This window comes from Drosophila ficusphila, unplaced genomic scaffold, assembly GCF_018152265.1.
Source record: "Drosophila ficusphila isolate 14025-0441.05 unplaced genomic scaffold, ASM1815226v1 contig_197, whole genome shotgun sequence".
Lineage (NCBI taxonomy): Eukaryota > Metazoa > Arthropoda > Insecta > Diptera > Drosophilidae > Drosophila > Drosophila ficusphila.
The window spans coordinates 7,403,795-7,424,958 of NW_025064091.1; the positions used below are offsets into that span (position 1 = coordinate 7,403,795).

At 39.3% G+C, this 21,164-nt stretch overlaps 1 protein-coding gene across 1 annotated transcript in view; it reads left to right on the top strand.

Annotated features, from left to right (window-relative positions):
* Nucleotides 1-3,815: 3,815 nt before the first annotated feature.
* Nucleotides 3,816-21,164, top strand: part of LOC108098115 — a 34,863-nt gene continuing 17,514 nt past the window's right edge. Inside the window, 3 exon segments of the mRNA XM_017200830.2 lie at nucleotides 3,816-3,949; nucleotides 4,057-4,294; nucleotides 16,469-16,551. The gene's annotated coding sequence lies outside the window, so the exon portion shown is untranslated.

Here is a 21,164-nt window from a genome sequence, read left to right on the forward strand (position 1 = left end):
GAAATCCCATTCGATTGACGATGCGATAGAAAGCGGCAAGATTCAAACAGGTAAATACAAAATAAAGTTTCAAATTTTAAACAGGAAAACCGAGAAGCACAAACCCACCGCAAAGAAGCAAAAAGGAACCTCAAAGCGGGAAAAACCCAACCGAAAAGCAATTTTCACGGGCGACTGTTTTTCCTCATTTCTAATGCAGTTTTCCCCATTCTTCGGCGCGTCTGGGAAAATGCATTTTCACCGCACGCCAAGGGCGAAACCGCAGTGCGAAAAAGGGAAACCGCTTCTGTCAACGGCTTTATCGCGCTCAAAATAATTCTCGCAAACAGCTGGAAACTGAGCCACAGCCCAAGTCCAATCCAATCCAATTCAAACCTCAACGCCGACACGAAAGTGAAAAGCGAATGCACTTTTCTGCGGCTGCAGCTGATAGGAAAAATTAATTTATGCCCCGCCATTGTCTTCCCCCATTTTCCCAGACGCTAATTCAAATTTTGACATAATTTCTTCACTGTTCGCCTCCGCCGCCTGCTTTCTCGCTTTTGTGCCCGGCCAATTTCACTTGACTTGACCTTTGCCTGGCTTTTCCATGGCTTTTCATGCACCAGCAGAAAAAACCAGGGAATTCTATATTCATTTTTTACGAATTTGTATTACTCCGTTCGTTTTTTCCTCTATCTCGGTAAGTAATGTTCCAAATATAGAATGTCATATGATGATGTTACCCCGTACCAAAAATGCGAAAATTTGTTTTTCCCAAAACTATATAAAATTGCTTTAAAAAACCCATTTTTTTTTTAAATATCTGAGGAAGTACTCTTCCAAATGTGGAATAGCATACATTGTTGAATTTGTAATACAATTTCGAATCCGATGGCATTCACACTTAAAATTGTTGAAATTGATCAGATTTTCTTAAAAAAATATGATGTTAAAAATGCTGAAATTGGCCAAAAATCATTTAATTTTTTAAAAGTGATTGGACTCGTTAAATGTGGTCATAACAGTGTTTGGTTCCTACTTGGCCACTAAACCACTAAAACTATAGTGTTTTTAACTCTTTACAGGGTTTTTAACAGGGGTATGCACCATTTTTTTCCAGTGCATGGGCTTGGGCTTCGGGTGGGTCCGGAGCCTTCAGTTGTGGTTGTGTGGCAGCGGCCTTGGGAATGTGCAGTTGCTGGCTGATTTATATTCGCCCCGGAGTGCCACAAATCAAAGTCGAGCTGCTGCGGCTGCTGACTCATTGGAGCGGCTCCTGGTTTGGATAGGCGACCTGTTGCATGCCCCACTACTCCTGGAATCGGGGCGCCGGTGGCACCGCCAGAACTTCGCGAACCACCAATCGCACCACCGGCAGCACCACTTCTAAGTGTTCTGACCTTGCTGGCGAGTAAGTGTCTGGCCATAAATTTTGGCATTGCGCAAAAACCATCGCCAGCCTGTTGAAAAAAACGCCCCGATTCTGTTTTCGATTCCAATCCCAAGAATCCATATCCGAAAAGTGAATTGTCGCCGACGCTTTGAATAAATGGCTGAACGATTTGGCAAGCGCCAAAATTTAATGGCCAAAAAGGATTTTGCCTCGGTTAGCATAAATTAAGCACCCAACACAATGACGAGGCGAACTCTGATTGAGTTTATTGGCCAATTCATGAGAGAAGTTGATTGGGCTGAAAGGATATGTATTTCGATGGCAAGAAATAAAGGTTACCATAATTGGATCTCTTCAGAAATATATTTTAAGTACAGGGAAAAAAGAGGAGTAGATCTTGAAATTCTAAATTATAGAATTTAATAATATTAAACAAATTTTCTAATAAATAGTTTTGAAATCATATAACAAAGTCACTGAGTTTCTGAAGTTTTGCATTCGAAGTGGCTGAAAAGCCAAAGTTTTTTATTTATGCCATTTTGGCTGGCGGCTTTTGAAATTGTAACTGTAACTGTAACTCTAACGGTAACTGTAATAGTTATAGTAATAGTAATAGTAATAGCAACGGCAATATCAAAAGCAAAGCAATACTCTACTAACCACACACAGAAACAGAACGTTGCCACACCTTTTCTTCGCGGAGCTGGATTTTAATTTTTTACTGCCTTATTTTTGCTTAGTTTGTGTTTTTATTTTTGTTTCGGTTTTTTGTTATTGTTTTAGTGCGCGCCCGCACACTTGGCTAATACAGATGCAAACACACACACACACACACACACACATTGGTAATCGCTCGTAGGTTAGAAAAAGGAAAGTCGGCAACGCGAAAAACTCTGAGCTGAAGTTTCGTATTTTGTAGATCAATCTTGGAATGGGTTTGTGCCGTTAGCCGCCGGCGACGTCGTCGCTCACTAAAATGTTGTTTGTCCTTGGAGAATGTGGCAAAAAAGATAGAAAAATGGTATGGAAAAAATTGTTAAATTATAATATACATATGCACACTGTTACCGTTGAAATGCACGCGAAGAAATTCACTGCAATGGAAGTCCTTACATTTGGTTTACAACATTATGTTTGCCAGTTTGGTAAGGATTACTCAAATGTATGGCCCTAATTTTTGCTTTAAATATTTAAAAAATATAATCAAATAATTACCTAAGCACACTTTTGAGAAAACAAGTAAGTTTTAAAAATGTGAATATCAAAAATATTGATTCTTACTGTTGAGTAATTTTTAAAAAGTACTAATTTTTATCTTTATAACTCAAAATGAAAGAGACAAATATTAATTTATAATGTTGTTAATAATAAATATTTATTTGTATACTTATTTAAAGTAATAGAGTTTTTATTTAAAGAAATTAAGGATATTCGTGATTGATTTTTTTTTCAGTGCTGAGTTATATGTGTGCACATATCTGACGACGACTATAATTGTGCCGTTATGTTTAGCGTTGGCGCCGCACCCAATGGACTTCACCGAGCTGCCCGTTACCCTTCCCTCCCCCCCCTCCCCCCTTCCCCCCTTCTCAGTTGACTCCCCAAACCCCGCTCCACCAATTAGATTCGATCGGCAAGTATTATTTCTTGTTATTGTTGTCGGACTCATTGCAACCATTGGCTTGGTTCGCTTTGTCTAATGATTTCGATTATTGGTTTTTTATTTTCCCCGTTTTTTTTCTGGTTTTTTACAACATTTTTGTTTAGTTTTTTACAACTTCCGTCTGTGCACTTTGCATAGAGCATAAAAATGCCAGAATCAAACGAAACCGAAATGACATCTAATTAAAATACAGCAAGTGGTAGCGGGAAAGTGATTCTGTATTGTATAACAATTGATATTACCCATTTTTTTACAGCTTAATTAATTTTTATTTCATTTACTTGGAAAAAACATTAAATTTAGTCTTTATGAAAAGTCCGACCCACATTCCTATCGAAGTTTAGCAATAAATAACTGCAATAGAACTTCGTAAATACCTTAAATCGTAGCAATATAGCAATAATAATATTTAGTTACAGGCCTCAAAATTTATGCGGTGGCCCTTAATGAGTCTTCATGACTGCAATTGCTACACTTCAACTTCACTGCCCGACTTATTTTAGCTGCCCCTTTCGAACGCCCACTGAATAATCCAGGGCCTAATATTTCAGAGGCCTATGATTAGCATATTTTCCCCACCAGTTTCCCCTGTTTCTGCGAGGCTTTGAGCCGTGTTTCGTTTCCACTAACTTGGCTTTCAGCCGTTCCGTTGGCTTTCAGTCGTTTCGGCCACGATCGCTTGGGCATCGGTTTTCTTCGTCTCTGGGACTTTTTTGGCTCGACTTTGCTTCCAGACGGGCCGCCGTTTTTATCAGCCAGTCAGTCAGTGTTTCGCTTTCGGCCAGAGCTGACGAACTTCCTCTTCTCGCTTTTAGCCTGGCCAAAAAGGGCAGGCGAACCGTTCAAAAAGTTAGCGGGTGTGAAGTGGAGTGACTTATGAGTTGATCAAATTTATCACTTTTTATTTGCGGGTAAATCACATTTTTTTCCACAGCGCTGAGTTTTTACCTAACTTCTGTTAATCGCTACATTTTTGTTACTTCTTTTTGTTTTTGTGAATTTGTTAATACACATCTAGTAAATATATACAGCAGTGAGTTATAAAATACAACGACAACAACAGCAGTTCATAATAATAAAACAAAGCGAAGCGGGAGAAACAAAATTTCTTATATGCAAATTAAATAATTTTGTTTATGGTGCAGCCAAAAGAATCCCAAAAAGTGCAAAAAAAAAAAAAAAAGTCACAAATATACAGAAATAATATTATTTGAAAATTGAACCTGTTTTGATGGAGGCTGGATCCGGCGATTGAGGTAAGCTGATTTATTTTGGCCTAATCATATTCATAAACTGCTCAAACGCGTCGCAATACATCTCCCATAAAGAATAGCCACAAATGGGGTACAAAAATAGATCTTAACAGCGAATGACCTTATTCCCCTGACCGAATTCTGATCTATTTGAGCTGCAGTTCTGCAACGTTGACTTGGACTTGGCCAAAACCCAAGAGGGGCAGCAGTAAAACACTTCCGATCCCACTGAACCGCAACCATCTCGATGGAAGAAAGACGACCTTGCCCATGACCAAAACCAGAACCAGAACCCACCTAATGTGTGGATATTTCAGGGCGAGGAAGTCCGGTTGGGCTGAAGGACGATCGAGTGGCGGAATTAAAGCAAGGGCGGAATAATCTAAGCTGAATAGTTGCTAGTTTTCTATCAACAACATTAACAATTAGTTCAAAAGATTATGAGACTTATTTTTGTATTATACGGAGAAATTAATGGGGAATACAATGTTTATTTAATGATTATCTGAAATTTATTTAAAGTACATTTTCTAAATACATTTTCAGTAATAGAATTCAGAAAAAAAATTGATAAAGTTATAAAATTTACAAAATGATGTTAAGGTTCTCGCAATGCGTTCAACACACTTTGGAATTTTGTAAAAATTATTTTAAAAAGTCATCTACTTTTTTCTTTAAAAGATATTCTAAATTTGTTCTTATCAAATTTTTGTCCCACATATAATATGTTTTTCGTTCATGAAGCGAAGACTTTAAAACCTTTGATTCAACTTTATAGGTTCCTTGCAAACAACTTCTTTATTTATGGTTCGTGCTTATTGGATTGGGGTTGCCCCATCGCTTACCCAATTTCGGTTGCATCCAGTGGAGTGAAAAAAGGGACCCGCAATGACCACAAGTTGGCAGCTCTGCGGCATTAAAAAGCACTTTAGGCACTTACCTTTTGACCCGACCCAGTTCCATATGTCACAAAAGAACAGCGTCAGTCGGTGGTTGTTGCTGTTGTTGTTGTTGTTTGTGGTGTTTATGGTGTTTATGTTGTAGTTGTTATAGTCTCCACTCCTCCAACTGAAACACCCTCTCACCGAAAAAAGAACAACAAAAACGAAACAAAGTCAAGCGTTGTTCCATATGCACATAAAGCAAATTGCATTAACATTTAGGCCTACGCGCATGTGCCGCCCACTTTGCGACTGTGACGCCGCCTATGTGCCACACCACTCGTTCCCCGCTCCATTCCGCAGCGGTCGCCGTTCCATTCCACCTCGTACCCATTGTGCTTTATCAGCTGCCCAAATCCCAGCGATCAGTCGCAATTCAAAGTGCGCGCTGTGTGGAGCAATTCAAATCGCTCAACACTTTTCCTCCTCCGACGGCGGTTCTTTTTCAAAAATACTAAACTGAAATGATATGATATGAGGAGTTTCGAAAATAATCGCTGAATATATATGAAATATCACAACTAACGGTAACTGGCATGCACTGCCTTTAAATTTGATTATTATCAGCTATAACGCTGTGCCTTTTTTTTTGGGTTTTTCGCCGCTCAATCGTTAATATAAAATAAAAAACAAGGTGCATCCAGTCAGTGAAACAAGCCATAAATTAGCAAAAAGGTATGCGTATTGCTCATAAGAGTGATGATGATACAGGCCCAAAAATTAGCCACTTAATATGGACGAAGTGATGTGTGCATGTGAAAGTGACGGCAACCTTTTCAGAAATTTAAAACCAAAACAACAGCCGCAACAAAAAATTACAAATGTTAAACTGGATGCAAGAAACATGTCTCTAAAAGTACAAAAACTCAAAATGGAAAATAAACAATGAAATGTTTTAAGATATAAATGAGAGTGATTTGAATATTTAATTTCTAATTTGAAATATGATTTTACTTTTGATGTTCTTATTAATATTGGAACAATAGGGAACCAGTTTTGGGTATCAAATAAAATTTCAGATTGTAATTGCGAGTTGGTAATATATGTTGTCTGGAACTCAATGGTTTATTAAATATTTAAATTCTAATTACTAAGCCTTTGGATTTGAATGTGATTGTCATTTAAAAAAAATGGGGAATGAATATCACGAGGTACTTACTAAATTATTTTAGGTTAGGTAGGTTGTTGAACCAGAAGGCTTTACCCTCCTCTACCCATCTACTTTATTCCTCCAGAAGATTCTATACTAGCTCAATTCAAATAAAAAGTGTTCTCCTCCCCAAAAAAAGTATGTAATTATAAATAAAAGCAAAAATTGTTGAAGCCCAAAACAAAGTTAAACAATACTTTGCTTTTATCCAATGAGGAACTCTTTGGGATCTGCGCTTTTTGCTCCGCTTTTTGTTGCGATCGTGGATAAACTTTCGACACAACCCGGTCATGTCCCCATAACTTCCCATTTCTCTTGTCGCTGGTCAAGAGTCTTCAGCACTTTGTTCAATTGAAATTTTTCGTAAATTTACTTTCTGCGATTGTTGCCTGCCGTTTGGCCGTTCGGCACTCGTACATACAGTATAGTATAGTATGTCGGTGTGTCGCTCGGCTTTGGCTCACTTTGGCAGCTTTCTTGCATAATAAACAAGATCAGGCTCAGCACACAATGTGCAACATTAGGCCAATGTTGGTACGTGGACACACTCCTCCGTGTGGCAGGGGCAGGGGCAGGGGCAGGGGCTACCTGAGTGGGGCATGGGGACAATCATGGACAGCGGGCGCTAAACTGCTAAGAAAACAAAAAGCGAAAAAGCAGCAGGCAAGGTACACTCGACCGAATAGTTTGCACATAAGTGGAGCTCTTAAATTGTTTATCAGAAAATGATTTCTTCAAAAGTTATGAACATTTATAAAGAGTTTTTAATGTCAGATTTTAATTAGGCTTTTTAAATTGTTTAAATTTATGTTATTTATCCGAATGAAATTTTGATACTAATTGGTGTAGCAGTTTCTCTCAGTGCAGCGGCAACATGCACCGAAACAAGCGATCTCGGTGGCTACTTTTGCTCTCGTTTCGACTGCTGCTGCTGCGTGAGGCACATGGATAACTGGATAACTTGGACAGTTTCCCGTTACCACTGCCCCTGCTCCCCATTCCCCCTCTCTTTCACTTTGGTCGTGTTCGCTGTGAACCTGCCACAGCAACAACAACAATAACAACAATAACAACAACAACAACAAAGCACCGAAAATAAATCGCCAGCCGCAAAAGTTTGCAAACTTTTTAACTTCACAATAAATACAACAAGCGGAAAAAAAACTGTTGCTCCATTTCGGAGATCAGCGAACCCTTTTTGTCTTTGTTTTCGATTTGAATATACATATATTAAAGTCAGTCGATAGACACAGTAGAACCTGCATATATAAAACACTATCTCATAAAGAATAGAAATTATGTTATACTTCAGAAGCTGCATTCATTGCTTTCATTCCATATATTCACAAAATAAATATCCCAATGTAAGTAGGACTTTAATATTAAATGAGTTGAAGTTTTGGGTATGACCTCCTTGTGGAGCCTTTCATCCGCCAGTCGATCTGATAAGATGCGATGAGATTGGAGTGGGGTGGAAGCACCGCCAGCTTTGATGGGCCCCGCGACGGGGGATCCCCATAATTTGTTGCTCTTGTAAAATGCGGACGCGTGGCACGAGTCGAGTGCGATCGAATCCCCGAGTCGAGCGAGCCATAATTGCCGGCACTCACACACACACATACACGGGGAAAGAGTTCCATCAGACAGACACTCGAGGAGTTGCAAGTCCCCGATGGCAACTCGCCACTCGAGAGATCCAAACCCACAGACCTCCACTCCGCTGGCGACTCTGGGACAAGTTAGAGCCAAAAAGACCCGGCCAACAGAGACCCGGCTGAACGAGCGTCGTGCCCAGCGATCTGCATTGTTTGGCAAATTTGTTAGCCAAAACTTATTGCAAACTTTATTTTTTTAGCTGTCTCCGCGTCTATTGCTGGCTTCCCTACCCTTGCCGAAGGTATTGGCTATTTTTCAAAAGGTTTAACACGTTTTCAACAACATATTTGAATGCTGATTGCTCTTTTTACTAGCAAAAGTATAACAAAGTTTCGTTTGTACTTAACTTGATTCCAAATTAATTTATTTTGGAAAAAAGGTTAGGGCATTTCCCATTTTTTATCATCTCCGCTTAACTTCCTTGCTTTGGTTTTTTCTTTTTGAATACTTTTTGGTTTCTTGCTGTTTTTCTGACCAAAAGACGACGTCGACAACAGCTTCTTGTAATTATGGCGAGATCCTCGAGTTGCTGACACCTTGGCAATGTTTATCTTGTGTCAACTCTGAATCTGAAAGATAAACTTCGCCCACATGCCACAAAGAGTCGGTGTCGAGTGCTCGCATCTCTGAAATGCCACTGCAAGATGACAAAGTGCAGCATTCAGTCGGCAGCCAGAATGGTAACAAAACATAAGCCATTTCGGGAGATTTTGTAACTTCAGGGGTTAAGTATAGCTTGAGATCTGGTGTGTTAAACCATAGATATAGATAAATCTATACGTTAATTACACCCTTGTAGGGGGTATCAGTTTTAAATCTATCTTGCTAAAACCATTTTAAAAGGTATGTAGTTGTAATGATTTTATGCAATTCATATTCTATTCTAATTTTATATGACACCTGATTGAATGCTGATATTGATATATATATAGATATATTTATTAGAAGATGTTATACGCAAGAACACCGAAGGTTCCTCCCACAGATTTCGATCTACCAGACAGGGTTATAATTTAATTAGTGGGTTGTGCAATATACGATGCAAATCAAGCATTAACCGACTAATGTTCGGTGGTGGGATGCCTCATTTATGGCTCGCGCTCCGTTTTTGGCAACTTCAAAGGGTAACCGCAGGCGAAACCACTGCCCCACCACCGCACCACCGCATTGCCGCACCACTGAATCGCTGGCCGAATCGAAAAGTAAAACATTTAGTGGGCAAAAGTTTAATTAAAGCAAGGCGCAAGGCATGTTCGCCTGTTCGGCTAAATGAACCTTGGCAAGAATTTCCATGGCGCAACCACAACAACAACGAACAACAACAACGAACAACAACAACGGGCAACAACAACGGGCAACAACAACCACTCAAGCGCGTCATTTGGTTTATCAATTTCGTTGCCACGCTGCCGTGTTGTTGTGCAATTGCATTTTCAGAGCCCCCCTAAAGTTTTTCCTTGCGTTTTTCCTTTTCTTTTTTAGTTTTTTTTCCCTCCTTTTTTAAACATTAACACTACATCGCCTCCCATCGATTCTCCAGCCGCCATGAGTCACGAGGAATAAAAAAAATAAATTTGTAGCATAAGGTAAAGTAGAGCAACCACCGTGGAGCTCCACATGTGCAACGCCCACTGGGTGTGGAGACGTCCGATGCTGGATGGCCATGCCTTCAAGTTGGCAAAACAATTTGCTATTAGCCATTTGCTGTTTGCTATTTGCTGTTTGCTATTTGCCGTTTGCTATTTGCTATTTGCCACTTGCCATTTGATTTGGTTTGGCAGCTTTTCATTTGCAACCCGCTGATGACAACAAATCATGACAATGCTCAAGGTACAATGTCAAGACCTCGAGCCACATGCTGCGATATCTAAGGCGTTTGCTATTGCGATTGCGATTGCGTTTAATTCGGAGCAATGTGGCGTGGGTCAGCCGGCCGGAGAAGTCGCCACCCCCACCGTCGCGGATCCGCCGACTGGAAGGACGCACCACATTTGCATAAGCCGAGGTGGTGCATTTCGCTGGCCATCTCGTGTGATAATCACACAGAGAAAAATCACTCTTGAAAGATAAAACAGCATATGTTAAATATGCATACAAAAACATAAAGATAATTCTTTCTTTATCATCAATTGTATCACAAAATACTTCCTTTGATTCTTGCAGTTTAATTAGTTTTTATTAAATAATATTAGTTTTTATTAAATAATATTTTCATTTACTTAATATTTCCAACATTACTACAAATATTATTATTTTTTAATTATAACTTTCAGAATTTATCTTGCAAGCACTCTTTCGCAATTCAATTAATTAATTATTCAATAAACACTAGCTTATAACTTAAAACTTTTATCTGGTGATATCAACTGGAAATATATATGTATACCATATTTATTATAAGTCCAAAAGTATTACTTTCAAATTTTTGTGCAGACACAGTTGGCCAAACATTCGGCATGGCTATGCTCTATTTGCTCGCAGTGGTTCAGTTTAGTTTAGTGTAGTTCGGTGGGGTTCGGTTCGGTTCGGTTCGGTGGTTCAGTGGTGCAAGTCAGAGCGGTTCAATCGATCGGCGGCGGTGGTGTCACCGATAGACCGGTGGAAGAGTCAATGATAGTGGGGATCTAGCTGCGAGTCGCCATTCGGCATTCGGCGTTCAGCGTTCACTTGGCTGATTGACGGTGCAAGGTTGGGTCACGGCCACTGTCAGGTGGCTTTAATGTGGTGTCAATGTGGGGCAGGGTGGTTCTGACACCTCTACGAATTGTGCTCCAATGTCAGAGGGGATTAAATGCAATGCGATAATCTAATTTGTAATTGATATTCAGCTGGAAATTAATCACGCTGGCTGTCCTTACAAATGAGAAACTAAAATTATTTGGAATAACTTTTGGCTATTGTTATTATTTTCTTAATTAATTGAAAAATCTACAAGGATATATTGCTGGTTAAAATATCGAACATAACTATCACAGAATTACATTATAAATTCCAATTTATGGATGAAGTAATATAATTAATAGCGGAACAGATTTGCAGATATATTAGTTGTAACACTTTTCCTTGAAAATTGTTTCTCATATTTTTTTTCTTGAGTATTTCCACTTGTTGCATCTTTGGTGGTGGACTAACCCACCGATGGCTTCACCTTTTGAACCACCACCCAGCCCAGAACCACTGATCCACTGAACCCTCCATTGGCTCCGTTTGGCTTTCACTTTCGAATCGAACCGAAGTTTGCTGGTGCTTGGTTTTGGTTTTGTTTATTTTATCTGGTCGAATCGATCGGGATCCAATCACTTTGTGAGTGGCTAGTTGACGCCTCCGTGAACCACCGCTGACCTCTCACCCACCGCCCCACCACCCCCTGCCAGTGCTGTTCCGCTCTTGTAGATAATCCATTGATAAGATTTGCACTTTTCGGTTTTCAATTTCGAACGAGGCGAAAGGGTTGCGGGTTTGGATCAAAATGGCGCAATGACATTTAAATTGTCTACGAATTTTTCCTTTTTTTTCTATTTTTTTTATTTTTTTGCTGACCGCCCTACGAAACTTGCTCTTGGTTGCTGTGTTTTTTTATTTCTTTCTATTAAAGCCAGAGCAAAGACTTGACAAAATGAAATGCGCTCAAATTAAATGGATTTTTTTTTTTTGGTCGGGGCTTTGGCTTTGCTTCTTTATTGCTCAGCGTATTTTTCTTTGGTTGTTGGGCACCTTTTGTGGTTGTTTGTTTGTTGTTTGTTGTTACAGCAACGAGCGGCGGCGGCGGCGAAAAGGTAACGAACAAAATAACTAGAGAAAAATTATGACTTTTGATCTAATTATGGCTTTGGACCCTATTTGTTTGTCCCGCGGCAACCTTGGCACCAATTTGTTTGCTTTACTTTGCCCAACTTGGTACTTTGTTTATTTGCTGCCGCTTGGTTTGTTTGCTTTGTTGTTGTTTTTGTGATTATGTGATTGCTTTCTCTACCGCATTCTAAGGCTGAGCTAGCCACGCCCACATATCGATATTGCCTGGAAACAATAATTACTGCAGTCATATTTTGCAATGTTTTCGGTTTGTTCGAAATTTTTGATTTGATATTGGGATTGGTTTCTGTGCGATATTTTAAATTGGAGCAGCAATAATCGAGACAAAGAAAAACCAAGAAACATATTTGAGATAACCAAACAATTATCCTCAAGCCGCTGGTCATATTATTTACTGGCTTTATTTTTTGTTTTCTGTTTTTTTTTTTTCTGCAGAGTGCTTAAGTTGTTGCACGACGACGGATTTCTGGGATTTCGGGAGTTGTTTCGGGTTTTTGTTCCACAGTTTTTGCGCAATCTTTAGCGCCGCCAAACGAAAGACTTAAGAAACGAACTTTAGCATTTTTTTCTGCCGCCGCTCGCCTTCTTTAATTTTTTTGGCCAATTTTCTTAGCCACTGCCCCACGGAAAAATGCCAGAGGGGCGTGGTCCAATCAAGGGGCGACAAAGGGGGTTGTCGGGTTTTTTTTTTTTTTTTTTTTTTTTTTTTGTTCCAGCTGCACTAAACAATTTTGTCGCTCAAACGACTCCATTAAGTCAGTCGATGGTTTTATGGCTTTATACTTATTGCCCGTTGATGAATTGCATTTTGCATACCCTAACTTATTTCGTGGTTCGAAAAAGTCCATATGCAATTTGGTTTTGGTTCACATTAAAAAAAATATATATTAGGAATATTGTACAAAATTAAAATTACCAAACTATAGTACTTTAATATTTGATAGTTCTTTTATTGAAATAAATTTTAATTATTATTTATTATTTTTCTGTAGAAACTTGAATATATTTTGATTTGGCGAATGCCGTTTTCACGTAAAGAGCATTGAACATACATTGCTGGGCGGGATTCCTTTGGTTTGGCTAAGCGTTTTTCTTTCTTTTCGATTGCATGGTTATATTTATGTAAATTTCATAGGCGTGACTCAATGATTTGTTGTCCGCGGCTATATAAGCGTCGATCTGCGATCCGCGATCTACATATCGGCGTGGCTATATTTGTGTATTCGAGTCGCGTTGACAACCCGGCGACGGCCCTTTCACATATTTTTTTCGGAATGAACGAACAATCAGCGGCCGCGGATTAGCTGCATCGACATATCCAAATGGGCCTCTATATATGAGCATATATCTCCATAGATATCCATGCTGTCAAATTCGTTGCACTCATTAGGCCAATTCAATTGGCTGCGGGAAAAATGGTAATAAAAACCAAAAAAAAAAAATGTAAACGGGTCTTAATTGTGTTGTTTAGGCCGCCGCTTGGTAACTCGATATGAAGTGATATGTGGCTGGAAAAAATTCGAAAAAAAAAGCCAAACTAAGCCAAGCCTCCGCAAACGTCAAAATTAATCACTTCCCTTTGCTAGAATTTGCATGCAGACTTCAGACTTCAGACTTTCGATTTTTATTCGTAGCTGCGACTTGAGTTCAGACGCCTTTGTGGGGTTTTTCATTCGCTTTTTGTTTTGGTATCAATTAAAACCCAATTAAACCCCGCAGGCGAGTCTCGGAAAATGCGCACCCAGAGCACCCAAAGATAATACCCGTCTGTCTGTCCGTTTGGCCACAACGGGTTTGCTCCACGCACCCAAGGTTACCATCCATGAGCAAAAGGCAAATATTTGTGTCCAACCGAGAGCATATATAGCATATATATTCGAGTGCAGATCGCGGCGAATGTTCCCCGTTGTCAGGCGATCTGTAAATCTGTAAAATGCAAATATCTGGAAGTGGAGAGCGAGAACAGAATGAATCACACAATCGGGGAGTCCACAGATCGAGGCAATTAATCAGACATCAGAAGCCATGGAATTTGAAGGAGTGCGGTGGAATAAGTTGCCTTGATGCAATTGTAAAACAAATTAAGTTGCCTTGCTGTTGTTGCAAAATAAATTAAAATTTAAATTCAAGAGAAAAGGAAAAGTAAAAGCAAAGTAAAAGTCTTGCCTCAAATTAAAATGGGTTTATAATCTCTTCGGACATTTAAAAAATAATTAAGGACTGGGAAACTGCGTATTATCGTTAGGCACACACCATAAACCATTTTGCCACTCGATCATTTCATCCACAATTAAGCATTATTTGCGGGCAAATTTCGGCTATAGCAACAAATTTTCTTTCACTTAATAATTCGCTGAGTTTATCTGGCCACATTCATCATTTGGTGTTTGCCCAGTTTTCATTACTTTCCTTCTCGTTTTTGCCCCACGAAAAACGATTGCAATATTGTTAACAATATCTTAATTTATTTGGCGCAGCGAATGAGGAAACCGTTCGCCGAATGAGAAATATGAAAATTATGGAGGCTGAGAAGATAATTTATACCCAACTACCGCCCAAGTGTTGTGTGTCTGTCAATGTTCGATTTATTGGGCACATGTCGACTGTCCGAATCGTGCCGATTGCCAATCGATAACGATAGGTTCGACAAGCTGCCGCCGCTGCCGTGTGGTCCCATCGATCGATCAACTTGTCGAATGTCCAGCGATAAGATCAAATCGCCATCTGTTTTTCAGTTTTTTTCACATTTTTTTTACCCGCCGTTTTTTCGCCACAATTTTCCTACAATGAAGCTGTCATAAGTTCTTTGCTCTCGATTTTTTCGTTTTCGGCCAATTGACAATTGCATTTGATTTAATTCGATTCGATTCGACTCGATACGATTTGTTTCGGTTCAATTTATGCGCTTCCTGTCCAATCAATTGGCATCAATTATTCGGCATTCTCGACTTAATTGTATCGCCGTCTGTCGGATGACATTGATTGCATCCTGTTGAACACACATTTTTCGACCACTTTTGGGGGTCTGACCAAATGTGGGGCATTCTCTGCGATCTCTGCAACACCGACACCGATAGAGTGCCCCAAACCATCGCCATGTGGCACGCTGCTCATAAGTCGCTTTTATGGCGTTTCTAAAGTGTTTCACATCGCAATTATTGTTAATCAACTGACGGCTAATTGCGGCTCTGGACCACGCCATAAACAGACGAATTATAATCACAATTAAATGCGCTAAGTAGCCTCTTAGTTGACAATGAAAATTCCAAGTAATTTTTTGTTTTTGGCGGAAAGACCCTTGGGAAATTGTTACGTGTGCGGAGTATTGGCAAATACCCAAGTAAATAAATACAATTAAGCGTCCAATTGGAGTGAGACAAATGGCATCTAATTATAATTTAACTTCCTTTTAAGTAGTGCTAAAACCTATAATTATCAGAACCATTTATCTTCGGGGAGACATGAAATTGGCTCAAGAATGGCATGAATAAACGATTCTGAACATCCAGCGCTTCGGCTGGCAATCTTTTTCAAGGGCCGCTGGAAAATGCATTCATTGGCTGTCATAAGCAATGAATGCATGTCGTTTGTCTTGTGCCATGGCAAAGGCAAATAACTCAGACCGAACGATATCGGGTTGGACAAATGGTTGGCAATATGTTTTGCAATCCATATGCCATACTCCGTACTCCGTATTCCGTATTCCGATTCCGATGGCGATGCCATATGTCAATGGCTTCGGCGGGTTCTCACAATTGCCACACATTGTTTTCATTACGGTTGAGGGCAATTAAATGCGATTTAATTATCAGTCGGATGGCTGGCGCAGGGAGGGGGAAATGGAATTATATGTTTTATTTCTTTCGCTGGAATTAAATGCAAATGCAGAGAGCCGCTGCAGAAATATTCGAAATAGTTTCTGTTGCTGGCTGTTGCGCATGCGTGTGACTTGATTACAACAACAACAACAAGAACAACAAAACCGTTGACAAAGACTTTTATTGGCAGGCAACAAACGGGCAGCGGCGCAAAAAATGAAAATTATCGTGCCGCCGCGCAGAGAAATAAAGGAAAAATGCATTGAACGCGCACGCATACCAAGTAAATTATAGAGGGGCCCACAAAACAAACAAAAACCAGACCAAGTGGCTAAATCTATGGCCAAGAAGGGGGCTTTATGGCCACTTGCGTCATCTGGATATATGCATTGTGGCATTTGTCATTACAATTGCGCGTAAGCCTAAATAACTACCGAGTTTGTGTCCTAAGTCTTTTGTTTTTGCTCCCATTCGAATTCGTTACAAGGGAATTGGAAACTGGGAATTGTTAAAAAAAATTAAAAATTTATAGATAAATAGATAATAATACTAAGTTGATATTTAATTTATTGCTTAAAAAATGTCAAGTTCGTTTCCTAAGTCTTTTGTTTTCGCTCCCATTCGAATTCGTTATAAGGGAACTGGAAACTTGTAATTGTTAAAAAAAATAAATATTGAGAGATAGATAGATAAAAATATTAAGTTAAAATTTAATTAAATGCTTAAAAAAATTCAAGTTCGTTTCCTAAGTCTTTTGCTTGCAACTTATATTATTATTTTTTATTTGTTATCTTTCAAGGATCATTCGTTAATCACTTGCTTTAAGGAGCTTAATTTGAATTTGATCAACATGAAAGTAATCTAAATTGGCTGTCACTTAAAGTAAGTTGTTAATTGCTTTGCTTTCAATGTACAATTCCCCTTGAAACTTATCTCTTTATTCAAACCCAAAAAACGTTGCAACAATGTTTATCTGTTAAACGCCTATCTATCTGCACATATGCTCAAATATAATTAAACTTTTTTTCGGCGTCTTAATGCTCTCTCATTATCTGCCCATTAAATCGGTTTATCTATCAATTTGGTATTTTTTTCGTTTTAATTTTCCAACCAAACTACATCCGAGCGAGTGCCTTTTAATTTAAGCAGCCAAAAAAGAAAAAAAAACCCTCAAGCCAGGTGAAATAAAATCGAATCACGAAGCGCAAGCGCTCGGCAAAGAAAAAAAACCGAAAAAAAAAATAATAAAACCATCAGCATAATCTTTTTAATGGCCAAAAAGACGATGATTACGTTGATGATGATGGTGATGATGATGATGATGCGCGTGCCATGGCGCCATTTAGTGCAAATTTGTCGATGCTTCCGGCCAAAAGATTTCGCTGGCCCACCTGCAACAGTAGCAACTAGCAACTAGCAACTGGCAACTGGCAACTAGCAACTGGCAAACAGCAACTTGCAACCAGCAACACCAACGGTGGCAAGTGGCAAGTGGCAACATCAACAGCCACAGACATTCACTTTGGCTACCTTCGCATTTTCATTCAATGCCAAAAAGAAAAGCGCCTCATAATTTCCGCGCCGCTTTTCCATCCGTCGGGAAATGGTTTTCGGGATTTGGATTTTGCGGTGAAAGATGAGTCGGCGCTTTTTTTTTTTTTTTTTTTTCTAGCTGCTGCCGCTGAAATGGTGGCCTTTCCTCACCTCGGCCCATCCATCAATTTGAATTGAATTTCGCCAGCCCACTCGATCCGAAGTTGCCATAAGTTGAGTGGAGTAATTTGCATGATGCCGTGGTAGCTGCTGCTGATTTTGCTTTTGCATTTGCTGTTGCTGTTGCTGCTGCTTTTGCTTTTGTTGGCAATTAAGGCGAGTTGGCCTGGCCCGGAAGCCGTGCCCAAAAGATCGTGTACAGTTAGAACGGCCGGCGGCAACCGATAATTATGGTTAATAAATATTAGCTGCCAAAAGTGCAATAAACCAGACGAACGGAACGGAACGACAAGCGACAAATGCAAAGCAGAAAAGCCAACGGGTCAAAGGGGATTGGGAGGAGGAGGGGGGAGGGGGTCTGCTTCTTGGCCCGGTCATATTTCCAGTTAGTTAATTGCGAGCGACACACATGCCATTTAGCATGCCAAGGCGAATACTCTGCGAAATAATGTCACTTGCCGTAAATTGCTTAAACATATAGTGTTAAGTCTTAATCGCTAATATTTAATTATTATATTCCTTAAATAGCTGTAGCATTTAACAATCCTGTTCACATAAAAAACAAACAAATATTTATAGTTTTACAGAAACAAACCTTAACATTTTGTTGTGTACCAAAAATATTGATAAAACAGCAGGGTGGAGTTGAAAGATTTACTATCTCACGCAGCATTTCAAACAGTGGCCAAAACACTGAAAAAAATGTGTTTTTTTTCAAGTTTGTTTTCAAAAAGAGGATACCTTACCATATTTTCAAAATAATTTTATTTGGGCATTTATTAAATCTTCATATGCAATTTTTTCGCTCGCCAAGAAACATTAAAAAATAATTAATACCCAACTGTTTTTGTATAAAACTTAACTCTAAATCTTAATGTTTAGAAAACTTAAATATTGTACAAGAAATATTTTTATTTAGGAAAATTATTAAAGGTTTTCCTTTATTGGCCCACTGTAACCTTTGGTGTTTCCATTTCGTTGGCTGCCAAAGCGCAGTTTAAACAAACATTTTGCTGGCCGACAGATTGTAACGCCCCAGCGCCCCCTTTCATATCTTTCGGGGGAAGGGGCGTGGCAGAAGTGGCGGCTGCGATGCTTCGGCTGCAAAGCCGAACCAAAAAACCGAAAAAAACAAAGTTGCATGCAACAATTTCAGCGGACTCCTTGTTAACGTTCGACAATCAAAATTAAACATTTATCGGGGACATTATAAGGCCGTACAGAAATGGTAGTGGCAGTGGAGCAGAGCCAAGACCAATTAAGAGCGCTTAGCCCAGACGAGATTTCGCAATAGTTTAATAACCATTTTTCAACCCGATCGATCGATCGATTCTTGAAATTGAAATTGAATTTAATTAGAGCTGAGTACTATGACAAAATGATTAATTAAAGTCAATTCGAAACGCCCACTTGGGGCCTACATAGATATGGCAACATATGGTAATAGTATGCTACGATCCAATCACTATATGGTATAACATACTATATATATATATATATATAACCCGGTACTTATCGGAGTCAATATGGCCAAGTGTCGTTGCTAATGGCTGTGGAAGCTGGCGACAAGTCTGAGCCGCTAAATCGTTGTTAATTTCCATCCATAATTCAAGCCAAGCGCCTCATAAACAAACAACTTTGTTAACAGCGAAATGGGCAAGGGTGTTTTGGTGGCTAAAAAGGGGAAGGGGGTAAGGGGAGTGGGGCAGCCAGGGGGGGGAACTAAAGGGGGGCTGGCCGCACTATCAGTTGCAAGTGTTGAAGTCATAAATCTGCATAATGATCATGTCGCAGTCCGTTAGTGCGTTAGCTTACTTAACATATAGTAGTGTTTAATCGCACGCCGTGCGAGTGGGTTGATTTGGCCAAGACAAAACAGCTAAGGAGCAAAAACAAACAGAGAAAAAAAAAAACAGCAAATACAAGATACATTTGTGCGAATTTTATGATCTGTCATGGGTTCCTTTCACAATTTTAGAAGGGTGTCAGGTTGCCACAGGCCACTGCTGAATCAGCGCAAATTCTAGAACATAGAATGGGTAAAAAAAATCAAGGAGCTTATGCAGAACGAAAGACTTAAGCAAAAAACTTGTCCAAGTATAGAAACCACATAACGTTTATTTTATATTTAGAACATATTATAAAGAGTGTTTTTTATAAACTTAATTTCTTACAACAATAGTTATAAACTTTCCTCGCTCTCTAGATCTTGAAAACCCCTTGCATGTGTATATAATAATCATAATTACAATCATAATAATAACTTGATTCTAGGGCCAAAGTCACTCGCTTTTTGCAGCTTTCACAGAGCTCGGCGAATTCGAGGATTTCTCTGGCGGCGCGCCACTTTTACCCAACCAAGTCATTGTCATTGGAGGTTGCACAGCAGACAGTAGGCACTCGAAAAGAGACACATGTGAACAGGTAGAGGGCCACGCCCACCTGACAGCCAGCTGCCCATTGTTGAAAGCGGGAAAGTTGCCGCTTTGTCTGCCATTTGTTTTTACCGTCATGACTTTTGCCCTTCTTTCACTCCCTGCCACCAAAACCAACAACAAAAACAAAAACAAAACCAACAAGAAAGGAAGCTAGCTTCGGCAAGCCGAAGCTTATATACCCTTGCAGTCATCAAATATGTCGAACAAAACTCATAAAGGCTAGACAACATCGAAGCTAAGACGATTTTTCTATTCGTTTTCCATATTTTTGACTATAGATCATATGGGAGCTATACGATATAGTTGTCCGATTTTGATCAAATTTAATTCGTAATTCAAGAGTCGTAAGAAAACTCTATATTCCAAAAATCATACTTGTCTGATGAAAAACAACGATGTTATAATTTTATTTCCATTATTTCTATATAGATTTTTCGATCTTTCCTATGGCAGCTATAAGATATAGATGACCGATTTTTATGAAACTTTTTTCTCAAAATAAACGTTGTTAAAAAACTTTATATTCAAAAAATCATGCTCGTGGGATAAAAAACAACGATGTTATCAATTTATTTCCATTAATTCTATATATAATTTTCGATCTCTCCTATGGCAGCTATATGATAGAGTTATCCGATTTTGATCAAATTTAATCCGAAATTCAATAACAGTTAGAAAGCGCCATCTTGAAGAGTTCAAGTCAATCTGATCAAAAACAACGGAGTAAGAATTTTTTATTTCATTCTCTCGTATGGGAGCTATCCGATATAGTCGGCCGATCCGGCCCGTTCCGACTTATATACTGCGTGCAATAACTACACACATTTTGGGAAAGTTTCAGCGAGATAGCTTTAAAACTGAGAGACTAGTTTAGGCAGAAACGGACAGACGGACAGACGGACAGACGGACAGACGGACAGACGGACAGACGTACAGACGTATTCCGATTCTACTCGTGATGCTGATCAAGAATATATATACTTTATGGGGTCTGAGGTGTCTCCTTCACTGCGTTGCAAACTTCTGGCCAAAATTATAATACCCTTTGCTCTGCAAGGGTATAAAAACTGCAACTGGAACCGAATCTTGGGCTGAGGCAAAAGCTATTATGGTCTTTGTTTTACGATTCATTAACGCCCCAACGCCTCAATTAAACCGAATTTGTAAAGGCGAACCGCAATTGTCGAGCCACAAAACGCGAGATGGGATGCCGCATTTGCATAATGATCGGGGCTTAATTCTAATGAGGGTTTTACTTCGGATGGGAATCTCAAGAGCACTCTAATTAATATGGGCAGGTAATCATAACGACATCAGTGCGGGTAAATGGAGTACTAATTCTAA